Here is a 13,571-nt window from a genome sequence, read left to right on the forward strand (position 1 = left end):
CTGAGCCCAGGATTAAGCAGGACTGCCAGGGCGCTATATTTGGACTCTAACAGCCCTCGGAAAGCCACGCTGGCAGCTGGAGGGACGGGATTTCCCCTCCAGGCCCTGCGGCACCGCCCCTGGGCCTGGTGGCCCTTTGTCTCCCTGATGCCACTGGATTCTCCTGAGACCCCTGAGAGCTTCCCAAAGCCTTGACGGGCTACCCTCCCCTCCTCAGTAAGGGCCCCCAGCATGAGCTCACCCCCAACCACATGTCCCGCCAGCTGCCCGTGCCCAGCTGGCCCCCTCCTGGCTGGCCCATCTTATCCGGAGCTCAAGGCAACACCGAGGGTGGGGGCACGGTCGCAGAACATTCTGCACCACGGGATAGTGACCAGCGGTGGGCTTTGAGAATTGAGGCTCCATGCTTCTTCCTTTAAAATGGGTACAGTGGCCCCAGGCTCCCCGTAAGGGGGCATGAGTCCCACACCTTGTCCCGCAGGAGGCAGTCATGAGGCTAAGAAGCCCTCACTGAGATGCCCACCCCACCCTGCCAAGGCACCTGGCTGCCCCTGACCCGCTGGCCTGGTGATACTATTCCACCACCCTGGGAACATGTGCCCGTGCAGGAGGGCAAGTCCCCCCAGCAAGGCAGAAGCTCCCAGTCATCCTCAGGGGCATCTCCATGGCCCCAGATCACCCTGGGACACAAGCCTGGACCATGAGCACCCGGAGGACGGAGACACAGGGAAATAGGTGTCATGGAGAACCTGCAGACCCACCTGGCTTCCAGGAGAGGGGTCTCAAACCTCCCCTACCTGCTCTGGGACCGAGTGGGGAAGGGTGTCATGCACTGGTGCTCCCCATCAGCTCAGGTCCCCAGCAGTCTGGGCTGCCAGGGTCTGAGGACATGTGTCTTGGGAGCTGCCCTCAGGCAGCCGTGATGCAGCCACTAGGCTCCAGGCCCCTGTCCTGCCTGCCCGGCTCCTCTGCTGTCTCCTTCTGGTCCCCTGGCTCTAGGAACCCACGAACCTCTGAGCCAGACAAAAGCAGCTCATATTTAAAAGACAAAGCGAAATCTCGTCTGCTTTCTCTGAAACCACGATGGAGAGCCAGAGACAATGGGACAACAGGCAGCTGCGTGAGCTTCATGCTCATGAACTATATGAACAAGGCTGCTCGTCACAGACTTACTATCCTGTCAGGCTGCCACGCAAGCACAAAGGCCGCAAAAAGCTCCTCGGAAATTTTTGAATTCTGAGAATGTACTAATCACATGGCTTAGTTCTAGGATCTACTTCAAACAGTTGCCTGAATTGAAAACACGTAAAAAGGAATGATGATGTTAAAACCAGTCAGACATGTTTGAATTAATGGCCTGTCTGCACAGATTAAGTAACCAAGAGCCCTATCAGATCAATAGTTATTGCCGATAAAAGAACAGAGAGTACAAAATAAAACCAAAATAGAAGGCAGAAAGAAAGATGTAGGTTTGAGAACATTCTATACCATCTGAGCCACCAGAGAAGCCCTTTAGAACATTAGCTGAAATCAATGAAGAGAGGCAGAGAGGAAGAGATAGGTAGATAAGCGTACAGACAGACGGATAGAAGGATACCTAGATAGGTAGGTAGGTAGGTAGAGTGAGACAGATAAAGACAGGCGCGCAGGGGCAGATAGTAGATGCAATGATAGATACGTAGATGGATGGATGGATGGATGGAAAGAGATAGATGGAGAGAGAGATAAGGAGGGAGCCAGAACACCAGAGTTCGGAATGCAGAGTTCCAAAGAACTGCAAGGAGAGATAAGAAAGCCTTCCTCAGTGATCAGTGCAAACAGAGGAAAACAATAGAATGGAAAAGACTAGAGATCTCTTCAAGAAAATTAGAGACACCAAGGGAACATTTCATGTAAAGATGGGCTCAATAAAGTATAGAAATGGTATGGACCTAACAGAAGCAGAAGATACTAAGAAGAGGTGGCAAGAATACACAGAAGAACTCTACAAAAAAGATCTCTATGACCCAGATAATCATCTAGAGCCAGACATCCTGAAATGCAAAGTCAAGTGGGGCTTAGGAAGCATCACTACGAACAAAGCTAGTGGAGGTGATGGAATTCCAGTTGAGCTATTTCAAATCCTAAATGATGATGCTGTGAAAGTGCTGCACTCAATATGTCAGCAAATTTGGAAAACTCAGCAGTGGCCACAGGACTGGAAAAGATTGCTTTTCATTCTGATCCCAAAGAAAGGCAATGCCAAAGAATGCTCAAACTACTGAACAATTGCACTCATCTCACAGGCTAGCAAAGCAATGCTCAAAACTCTCCAAGCCCGGCTTCAACAGTAGGTGAACCATGAAATTTCAGATGTTCAAGCTAGATTTAGAAAAGGCAGAGGAACCATAGAATAAATTGCCAACATTCATTGGATCATGGAAAAAGCAAGAGAGTTTCAGAAAAACATCTACATCTGCTTTATTGACTATGCCAAAGCCTTTGACTGTGTGGATCACAATAGACTGTGGAACATTCTGAAAGAGATGGGAATACAGACCACCTGACCTGCCTCCTGAGAAATCTGTATGCAGGTCAGGAAACAACAGTTAGAACTGGACATGGAACAACAGACTGGTTCGAAATAGGAAAAGGAGTACGTCAAGGCTGGATATTGTCACCCTGCTTATTTAACTTCTATGCAGAGTACATCATGAGAAACGCTGGACTGGAAGGAACACAAGCCGGAATCAAGATTGCCAGGAGAAACATCAATAACCTCAGATATGCAGATGACACCACCCTTATGGCAGAAAGTGAAGAAGAACTAAAGAGCCTCTTGATGAAAGTGAAAGAGGAGTGTGAAAAAGTTGGCTTAAAACTCAACATCCAAAAAACTAAGTTCATGACATCTGGTCCCATCACTTCATGGCAAATGGCGAAACAATGGAAACAGTGTCAACTTTATTTTCTTGGGCTCCAAAATCACTGCAGATGGTGACTGAAGCCATGAAATTAAAAGACTCTTACTCCTTGGAAGAAAAGTTATGACCAACCTAGATAGTATATTCAAAAGCAGAGACATTACTTTGCCAACTAAGGTCTGTCTAGTCAAGACTATGGTTTTTCCTGTGGTCATGTATGGATGTGAGAGTTGGACTGTGAAGAAAGCTGAGTGCTGAAGAATTGATGCTTTTGAACTGTGGTGTTGGAGAAGACTCTTGAGAGTCCCTTGGACTGCAAGGAGATTCAGCCAGTCCATCCTAAAGGAGATCAGCCTTGGGTGTTCTTTGGAAGGAATGATGCTAAAGTGGAAACTCCAGTATTTTGGCCACCTCATGAGAAGAGTTGACTCATTGGAAAATACCCTGATGCTAGGAGGGATTGGGGGCAGGAGGAGAAGGGGATGACAGAGGATGAGATGGTTGGATGGCATCACCGACTCGACGGACATGAGTTTGAGTAAGCTCCGGGAGTTGGTGATGGACAGGGAGGCCTGGTGTGCTGCAGTTCATGGGGTCACAGAGAGTCGGACATGACTGAACTGAACTGAGTGGAAAACTGGGCCTTTTAGTTTCCCTTTGATGAATAAGGTGGCATCTAAATGAAGGAAGAAAGGGGGAGAAAGACACAGAGATAAAACAAACGTTGGGAGTTCCCTGGTGTCCAGTGGTTAAGAATCCACCTGCCAACGCAGGGGACATGGGTTCGATCCCTGGCCTGGGAAGATTCCATGTGCTGAGGAGCGACTAAGCCTGTGTGTCACAACGTCTGAGCGCATGCTCTTTAGCCTGAAAGCCACAACTACCAAGCCCACTGCTTCAGCGCTGCAACTACTGAAACCCAGGAGCCTGGGGCCCGTGCTCCCCAACAAGAGACGCTGCTGCAACGAGAAGCCCGCACTCTGCAACGAAGAGTGGCCCCTGCTTGCCGCCAGCAGAGAAAGCCTCTGCAAAGCAACGACCTGGTGCAGCCAGACAGCAACAGAAACCCAGGGCTGGATGCAGAGGACAGTAGACATCCAAGGGAGCACTCCACGCCACTGCGGTTTAGTGAGAATTGGAGGATGTGGGCCACATAGACATTGCTGAAATACAAACAGGAAACCAGAAACAGCCCAAACTAATCAATAGTGGAGGAAGAAACAGGGAAAGAACTCCCCCGACCTATTCAGAGCTGAGTCCTCCCATGGGAAGGACTCTTGCAAACATCCTCTGTCGCCCTCTCCTCCTGCCTTTAATCTTTCCCAGGATCAGGGGCGTTTCCAGTGAGTTTGCTCTTCGCATCAGATGGCCAAAGTGTTGGAGCTTCAGCTTCAGCATCAGTCCTTCCAATGAATATTTAGGATCTCCTTGCAGGAACAAATCATGCTCCAGGTGCATCAATTATTTCCTACTCTAAACTCTAGTAGTCAGCTGAATACATATATTCCATTCGGCAAATAGTAGGCTAAGCCTTTAGGCTTCCCAGATGGCTCAGTGGTAAAGAATCCCCCTGCCCATGCAGGAGCCGCTAGGAGATGTGGGTTTGATTCCTGGGTTGGGAATCAAACCTCCTCCCCTGGAGGAGGAAATGGCAACCCACTCCAGTATCCTTGCCTGGAAAATCCCATGGACAGAGGAGCCTGGTGGGATACACGGTCCATGGGGTTGCAAATGAGTCAGATATGACTGAATGACTGAGCACACACACACGGCCTAATCCTAAAACCCAGTTAAGGAAATTCGCATGGAGGCAAATCGCATGGAGGAGCTGTCAATCAAGGAAATGCTATTAGCCTCCTTTCACTGTGGAGAACACAGAGGCCCAGAGAGTTCAAGCAGTGAGAGAATCGGCAGGGTTCATGCCCGGATGGGCCCCATCTTGGCTCCATGCCCACCCCCCACCCCCCACCTCCCCCTGCCACGCTTATTTTTCGTACTAATCACTAAGAGGCAGCACCCAAAGGTAACAACTGGTCAACCCACGACACCAGCTGCCAGCGCTCAGGGCACCAGGGCCCGCAGTGCCCCCCGTGGGAAAGGCTCTTGCAAACAGCTGATGCTTCCTAAGTTGATGGATTGATACCAGTCATCTCAGAATCTTAAAATAGAATTTTTTGGAATTTGGCCAAATGGTTCTTCAGTTCTTTCGAAAAAACAGGTGGAAAATACATCAGACAGAGCACAACCTAATGTGAAATATAAGGAAAGTGAGCACAGTAGGATCGGATGAGCACTTCTAACTTGTAGAAAATATCATCAAGCCATGATAATCGAAGTGCTGGAATATGACCCCAAAACACAAGTAAAAATTACCTGAAACAGACTCAAATGCGTACAAAAATGTATTAAATGTATTAAACTAAGCATAACCAAATAATTGAGGGAGGAAATATTCAAAAAATTACATTAGGATCATTGAGGTAGAGAGGACATAAATTTTCATTCACGTCTTAACGTAATGATCCACTGCATTGAGAAGATAAATGTTATTTCAAATCACAGAACAATTAAATAGAAATAATGTACTATTGTGGCCATGTGGGACTCAACTGAACCTGTGGAACAGATAGGGCCTCGCAGGAGTCAGAGCTCTGAGGAATGAGTCTGGGCACTTGTATTAACTGAATAACGAATTAAAACATGGAAAATAAACATCACCCAAGGAAACATGAAGAGTAAATATTTAGAACAAGATGACAAACAGCTAGTCTTTACCATAGTCAAGAGTTTGTACAAGAAGATTAAAAACACCCCCAGTGACTCAAGAGATAAACAGGGAAGGTTAAGGTCAGATAATTTGCATTTGAGGGGGAAAAAAACCAAATTGCAAACAGCTATGAGAGAACAGCTCAGTCTTCTAACAGTCAAAGATGGGCCAATTGAAACTGAAGAGGAAATCTCATTTAAATCTGCAAAAATAAAATTTCCCCAAACTCATACACATTCCTCATATGAGGAAATACGTGTTTTTGAATGTTGCTGGTAATGCAATTAGTGAAATCCTTTAACAGGTCGATAGGGCCAAACCTATCAAGATCCACAGAATGCTCCTGGCGTGTGTCGTAGCAAGCCCAGGTAAAAGAATTCTTAAAGAAATGAATCGAAAAGAAGTAAGGCTCTACGTATAAAATTCTTATAGTGGCATCATTGGCAACATCAAAACGCAGAAATGGGTCAACATAAGTAAGATTGGAAACATCAGGACATGTTAACTTGGCCTTCTTGCCATTGATACAGACTGCCTGCTCCGCCCTGGCAGTGGGGAAAACTCAGCTTCCCACCTACCCAAAAGGAGTGTGTTTTTAAGAAAGTGAGGTCTCGGACTTCCCTGGTGGCTAAGGCTCCTTGCTCCCAGTGCAGGGGGCCCGGGTTCGATCCCTGGTCAGGGAACTAGACCCCACACACCAGAACTGAGTCCTCATGCTGCAGCTGAATATCCCCCGTGCGGCAGCTCAGACCTGGCACAGCCGAACAGGTCAATGAAATACTTTTAAAAAGTAAAAAAAAAAAAGTGGGGTCTCCAGTTCTTTTCTTTTTAAATTTTATTTATTTATTTGACTGCACTGCGTCTTCGTTGAGGCATACAGGATCTTTGGTTGCAGCACGTGGGATCCAGTTCCGTGACCGGGAATTGAACCCAGGGCCGCTGCACTGAGAGCCTGGAGTCTTAGCCACTGGAACATCAGGGAAGTCCCAGGTCTCCATTTCTAAGACAAGGAGCTGGAGAAGAAGGTGTCTCGGACCTAAGGGCTGTCCCGAGTGTGTCCTGCTGGGCACCTTGTACATAAGTGTCCAGGGCTTAAGTCCTGTAAGACCCTTGGAGAGAAAGGTGACCTCAAAGTGTGCCTGGGGGCAGGCTCCCAGAGCCCCTCCCAGTAGACCCCGCATGTGAATGACTGAGGAGTGGGCGGGTCCTGGGAGACCCTGTCCCTGGGCTTGGAGGGGGCGCTGCAGGGGGCAGGGTGAGTGCTGGGGTGAGGTCAGCATTAAGAAGGGACATCTGCCACGACCCCCACCCAGCCGCCCCTGCTCCAAGAGCGCCGCATCACCCTGTCCTCATCTCCCATCACTAGCCCTGCCCTGCCCCACTTCCCGGTGTCCAAAGACCCTGGAGGCTGTCCAGCATGACGGGCCTGGCCCACCGCCCCAGACAGAGCAGTCCCATCTGCCCCGACAGCCTGGCCGGGCCTGCGGTTTCGGTTTCCGGGGCTGTGGGGAGGGGTGTCCAGGGGAGCGGGGGAGGGAGGCACGGAGCAGGGAGCCCCCAGCCCCGGATGAGTTCCATCTGCCTGCCCTTCCACCCCAGCTGGGGTCCGCTGAGCACCGTTCTCCGTTCTGACATGGCCTGACTCCATCCCCAAAGTGGGAAGATTGTGAAACTGGGCCCTTCATCACTTGATGGAAAAAGACGTCAGAGCAGGCGGGGTGCCAGGGCCTGGCGGCCGTTACCCCGCGTCTGGGGAGAGTGTGTTTGTCCCCCAGCCCCAGGGGAGCTGTGAAGGCGGACGGACGGAAGCCGAGGACAGAGCAGCGGCCTCGGGCGTGGGCGGGGAGGACCAGGCCCTCCTCCCCAGTTCCCACCGGTGGTTGCTGCCTCTGCAGGTGGCCTCCTCCTAGAAGCTTCCTGCCCCTCACTCTCATCTCTTAGAGCCGGAAAGGCCCCTGCTTGCCCTCTCCAGCATGCCCGGTGCCCACCACTGGCCCCGGCCCCAGACCCGTCCCCAGGTCAGCCGTGGCTGAGCTCCAGAGACAGAGCAGAGGGCTGGCAGGCCTCCTAAGACCCCTACCCCCACTACCAACAGGCCTGTGTTCGTGCTGTGGAGTCTTGGGGTGCCTGGATTTGTGGGGTGCCTGGGGTCATGGGGTACCTGGGACACTCCTGTGCCCAGAGCTGACGTCCTGAAGGCTCTGCCCAGATGCCACCTGGATGGGGCTTCAGGAAGCTGCCTTTGGTGGGGAAAGGTGCCCCCTTTCTTCTGCCCACCCAGCCCACCTGAGCACACGCGGGCCCCTCTGGCATTGGGGCCTGGCGCATCCTGGGGGGCCTCTGAGAGCCCAGGGTTCCCTCCCTGCCACCCCCCCAGGCAGCAGAGTCTCCTGCCTGACTGCATCACACTCAGAAGGGCGATGGGGGGAGACGTGAAGCCGGGGGAGTCAGTGACTGGCTGGGAAGGATCGCGGCCACATGCTCATCCACCCTGTGACCTGGTCCAGCCATCGGGAGGCTGTGTCAACGCCTGCTCCCGTGGGCAGGAGCCCCAGCTGAGGCCGGGCCTGAGAGCCAGGGGGAGGCCTCCCTGAAGGCCCCCAGAGGCCCCAGGGGTCTGCCTGCTTTCCGCACTCCTGGGCTGGAGGCTGTGGGTGCTCTCGGACACCTGGCGGGTGCCCAATCCAGGTGGGCAGAGGGTGAGCAGTGGACTTCTTTGCCAGCTCTTCCCAACAAGGATGTGGGCCAGCACTCATGGGCAGACCCATGACAAACACTCATGCGTGCCTGGCCCTGCTCAGAGAGCCCCTGGCTGCGGGGGGCACTCAGGTGGGCCGGCCTCCCCTCCAGGCGTCCTGCGGGGCGCTGGTGAAGGGCCTGCCTGGCATCCTGGGTGTGGGCCCCCCAAGGCCTGGGAGGGGTGGCCAAGCACAGCAGGGACCCCAGGGGGGCGGGTGACAGACTCCATCCGCCCCAGAGAGACCTCAGTGTTGAAGGGAGATGCTGCCCTCGGCTCCTGTCAGAGTCAGAAGCAAGGCAGCTGTTCCCACTGCTGCTGCAGAGCAGGGGAGAACTTCCTGAATCGACTTTTTCCAAGGGACACACAGGACAGGCCCTTGGTTCCAACAGCATAAGGGGCATTGCAGCGGGCCTGTCCAGACCCCGCGCTGGGTCAGCGACCCACTGAAACCAAGTCTCCCTGCTTGAGCGCCCTGCTCCGTGTCCTCCTTGGTGGCCCCCGGGGTGGCTCCTTAGCGCCCCGGCCAGAGGCCACGCCTCGTAACCGGACTGAGGCTCAGGCCAGGCTGGAGGGCTTTCGTGGGGCCCGCGTGGCAGCGAGGGGTCCCCAGGTGCAGGCCACAGGGACCCAGGCCCCTCGGACGCGGAAGCTTCTGTGCGTTGAGGCAGATACACGCGTGATACACGTGTGTGTGCCTGTGTGCTCAGTCATGTCCAGCTCTTTGCAGCCCCGTGGACTGCAGCCCGCCAGGCTCCTGTCCATGGAATTTTCCAGGCAAGAATACAGGAGGGGTCGCCATTTCCTCCTTCAGGGGGTCTTCCCGATCAAGGTATGAACCCAGGTCTCCTGTGTCTCCTGCATTGACAGGCACATTTTTTTTTTTTAACCTCTGAGCCCCCTGGAAAACCGCACCCGGGTTGTGAGGGGGGGGGGGTCAGACACAAACCCAGAGGCTTCGGGGCAGAGACACCGGGAAGAAGTGGAATTTGTGTCCCTGATGACCAGGCTCAGAGGGCAGTGCCCATTCCCCTGGCCCACTTCCAGTGCTCCCGCCCTGACACCTTCCCCAGCTCAGAGCCTGAAGGTGTGTGCAAAGTGGACGAGCAGGGCTGTCTCCTGGCCTACAAACCCACCTGATGATTCTCAGCTTGGGGGAAAATATGATCACTGTCAACCAGCCCTCGGGACCTCCCTGGTGCTCCAGGGGTTAAGAATCCACCTGCCAGTGCTGGGGGCCGAGGTTTCAACCCTGGTCAGGGAACTGGGTCCCGTGTGCTGCAACTTAAGATTCTGCAGGCTGCAATGAAGATGCAGCGCAGCCAAGTAAACAAATATTAAAAATAAATAAACAAAACCAGCCGTTTCCTAGCTGAGTCCTGCACATTCCAGATTCCTCCCCTCCCCGACCAATAGTGCAGGAAGGTATCTGGAAATAAGAGCATCTGACGACACATTTTCCCATGTCCTCTGAAGCTTCCCCAATTAGATTACACCCCCAGTTAATGCTTTAAATCCTGCTAGGTTCCCATTAGTGAACCAGGGCTGCAGTTTAAGGAGCTGACCTCCGGGGTGCGGTGGACTTGGCCTGGCGCACGGACGGGAGCTGCTCTCCTGGCCCAGCGGCCCCTCAAAGACCTGGAGCGGCAATGAGTCAGACCCCTGAGCAATCTGAGGCCCCCCAGGCATCCTCACATGGAAGGACTGAGCCGTGACCCCCGAGCCATTCTCAGGACAGAGGAGCTGGAGGCCAGATGGCCTTAAATACAGGAGATTGTTTGTTCTTGATGATGCAGGCCGGGCGGGCGGGGGGCACCTCACTCTCAGCTGAAAGGCCTTGATAGCAAGTTAAGGAGTTCGGCCTCGGACTTCCCTGGTGGTCAGCGGTTAATAATCGCCTGCCAATGCAGGGGACGTGGGTTTGATCCCTGCTCCCACATGCCATGGGGCAACTAAGGCCCACAAGCCGCAACCACTGAAATCCAAGTGGCCTAGAGCTCAGGCTCTGCGGCGGGAGAAGCCCAAGCACCGCAACTAGAGAAAAGCCCAAGCCCGGCAACGAAGGCCCAGCACAGCTATAAGTAAAGTAAAATAAAATAAAATAAAGTAAAATAAAATAAAATAAAGTAAAATAAAATAAAATAAATTCTGCCTTGAGGCTGTAAGCATCAGCTCTCTCCAAGACCTCCAGCCTCGGCCTGCCCCACAGGTTTCGGACTTTGCACACCCCACAATCATAAGCCGCTTCCCTGAAATAAATCGTTATATACAGCCTTGCCCTACACCAAGGGTAAAGGGGATTCACCCATGTTCTTTTTCTTCTTGGGCCTGCGTGGTTTCATTGGTTATGTCTCAATCCCTGATAGGAGTATACGTGTATGTTTATCTTGGCCTCTGAACACCACTCTTTAATAAAAGGAACCAGGGCTCCTTGGAAAAATGACTGATTCCAGGGCTGGGGCAGAAAGCACACAAAAGGAGCCTGGAGAATCTCATGGTGCCAGAAAGTCAGAGGGTGAGTGGGCAGGCCAGAAGGACACCAAAGTCAGCTTGAGGGCGCTGTAACTGCCGGGTGAAAGTATCAGACTCGGTTGTGTCTGACTCTCTGTGACCCCATGCACTGTAGCCCGCCAGGCTCCTCTGTCCATGGGATTCTCCAGGCAAGAATACTTGAGTGGGGTGCCATTCCCTTTTCCAAGGGATCTTCCCGACTCAGGGATCAAACCTAGGTCTCCCGCATTGCAGGCGGACTCTTTACTCTCTGAGCCTCCAGGGAAGCACAGGCTGCCAAGGTTGGACAATTTACGGGGCCCAGAGGTGGTGCTGGGCCCACCCAGATGACCCATATAGTCCCCCATCTCCAGGCCACCTGGTTAGCAACCTCAGTTCCAACTGTGATTTGCCACCCCCTCGCCACGTAATGTAAAGGAAAACAACAGAATGGGGAAGACTAGAGACCTCTCCAAGAAAATTAGAGATTCCAAGGGAACATTTCTTGCAAAGATGGACACACTAAAGGACAGAAATGGTATGGTCCTAACAGAAGCAGAAAATATTATGAAGAGGTGGCAAGAATACACAGAAGGACTGTACAAAAAAGATCTTCACGACCCACATAACCGTGATGGTGTGATCACTCACCTAGAGCCAGACATCCTGGAATGTGAAGTCAAGTGGGCCTTAGGGAGCATCACCACAAACAAAGCTAGTGGAGGTGATGGAATTCCAGTGGAGCTATTTCAAATCCTAAAAGATGATGCTGTGAAAGTGCTGCACTCAATATGCCAGCAAATTTGGAAAATTCCGCAGTGGCCACGGGACTGGAAAAGGTCACTTTTCATTCCAATCCCAAAGAAAGGCAATGCCAAAGAATGCTCAAACTACCACACAATTGTACTCATCTCACACGCTAGTAAAGTAATGCTCAAAATTCTCCAAGCCAGGCTTCAACAGTACATGAACCATGAACTTCAAGATTTTCAAGCTAGATTTAGAAAAAGCAGAGGAACCAGAGATCAAATTGCCAGCATTCTTTGGATCATAGAGAAAGCAAGAGAGTGTCAGAAAAACATCTACATCTGCTTCATTGACTACACCAAAGCCTTTGACTGTGTGGATCACAATCAACTGTGGAAAATTCTGAGAGAGATGGGAATACCAGGCCACCTGACCTGCCTCCTGAGAAATCTATACGCAGGTCAAGAAGCAACAGTTAGAACTGGACATGGAACAACAGACTGGTTCCAAATAGGAAAAGGAGTACATCAAGGCTGTATATTGCCACCCTGCTTATTTAACTTATATGCAGAGGACATCATGAGAAACACTGGGCTGGAAGAAGCACAAGCTGGAATCAAGATTGCCAGGAGAAATATCAATCACCTCAGATATGCAGATGACACCACCCTTATGGTAGAAAGTGAAGAGGAACTAAAGAGCCTCTTGATAAAAATGAAAGAAGAGTGTGAAAAAGTTGGCTTAAAACTCAACATTCAAAAAACTAAATTCATGACATCTGGTCCCATCACTTCATGGCAAATAGATGGCGAAACAATGGAAACAGTGATACAATTTTTTTTAGGGGGCTGCAAAATCACAGCAGGTGGTGACTGCAGCCATGAAATTAAAAGACGTTTGCTCCTTGGAAGAAAAGTTATGACCAACCTAGACAGCAGATTAAAAAGCAGAGACATTACTTCGCTGACAAAAGTCCATCTGCTCAAAGCTATGGTTTTTCCAATGGTCATGTATGGATGTGACAGTTGGACTATAAAGAAGGCTGAGCACTGAAGAACTGTTGCTTTTGAACTGTGATGTTGGAGAAGACTCCTGAGAGTCCCTTGGACTGCAAGGAAATCCACCCAATCCATCCTAAAAGAAATCAGTCCTGAATATTTCATTGGAAGGACTGATGCTGAAGCTGAAACTCCAATACTTTGGCCACCTGATGCGAAGAGCTTACTCACTGGAAAAGACCGTGATGCTGGGAAAGACTGAAAGCGGGAGAAAGGGACGACAGAGGATGAGATGGTTGGATGGCATCACCTACTCGATGGACATGATTTTTAGTAAACTCAGAGAGTCGGTGATGGACAGGGAGGCCTGGTGTGCTGCAGTCCATGGGGTCACAAGGAATCAGACACGACTGAGTGACTGAACTGAATACTACGCAATGGAACATGTTCCCAGGTCTCAGGTTAGGGCGCACACATCTCTAGCAGCCTTTATTCAGCTGACCAGCTCGCTAGCCCCAGCTGACTTGCTGAGAAGCTCCCACAATGGGGACTTCTGCCTCTTCCTCCCTCAGTGGTCTTGATTTCCTTTTTAAATAAAGAAATTTCCTAGCAACCCCGCTCCACTCCCCCGCCCCCTCCGACTTCCAGCTGAATCATGCCTGGCTCAGCTGGGAGGATGGCAGACTCTGGCCTGGCGGTAACGACTCCTGTCTGCACTCTGAGCACAGGCGGGAACCGTCCGCAGCAGCTTCATTTCTAGGAACCTGTCACCACTGCTTCGTTCAGCATGTCACCTACCACTTGCGCTACCTCTTCTGCTAGGCCATTGGTTTGCAATCTGTCTACACAAGTCACTTGTACAGAGCTGGGTGGTGGGGGTGGAGCACGGATCCCCAGGGACTCCTTGGCATCTTCTCTGCATCTTAATA

General features: G+C 51.5%; 1 protein-coding gene across 2 annotated transcripts in view; it reads right to left on the reverse strand.

Moving 5' to 3' along the window:
• The window catches only part of RAMP1 (receptor activity modifying protein 1), a 41,780-nt gene that overhangs the window by 17,303 nt on the left and 10,906 nt on the right, over nucleotides 1-13,571 (reverse strand). The gene's annotated exons all lie outside the window — the stretch shown is intronic.

The sequence above is a fragment of the Ovis aries genome, chromosome 1 (genome assembly GCF_016772045.2).
Source record: "Ovis aries strain OAR_USU_Benz2616 breed Rambouillet chromosome 1, ARS-UI_Ramb_v3.0, whole genome shotgun sequence".
Lineage (NCBI taxonomy): Eukaryota > Metazoa > Chordata > Mammalia > Artiodactyla > Bovidae > Ovis > Ovis aries.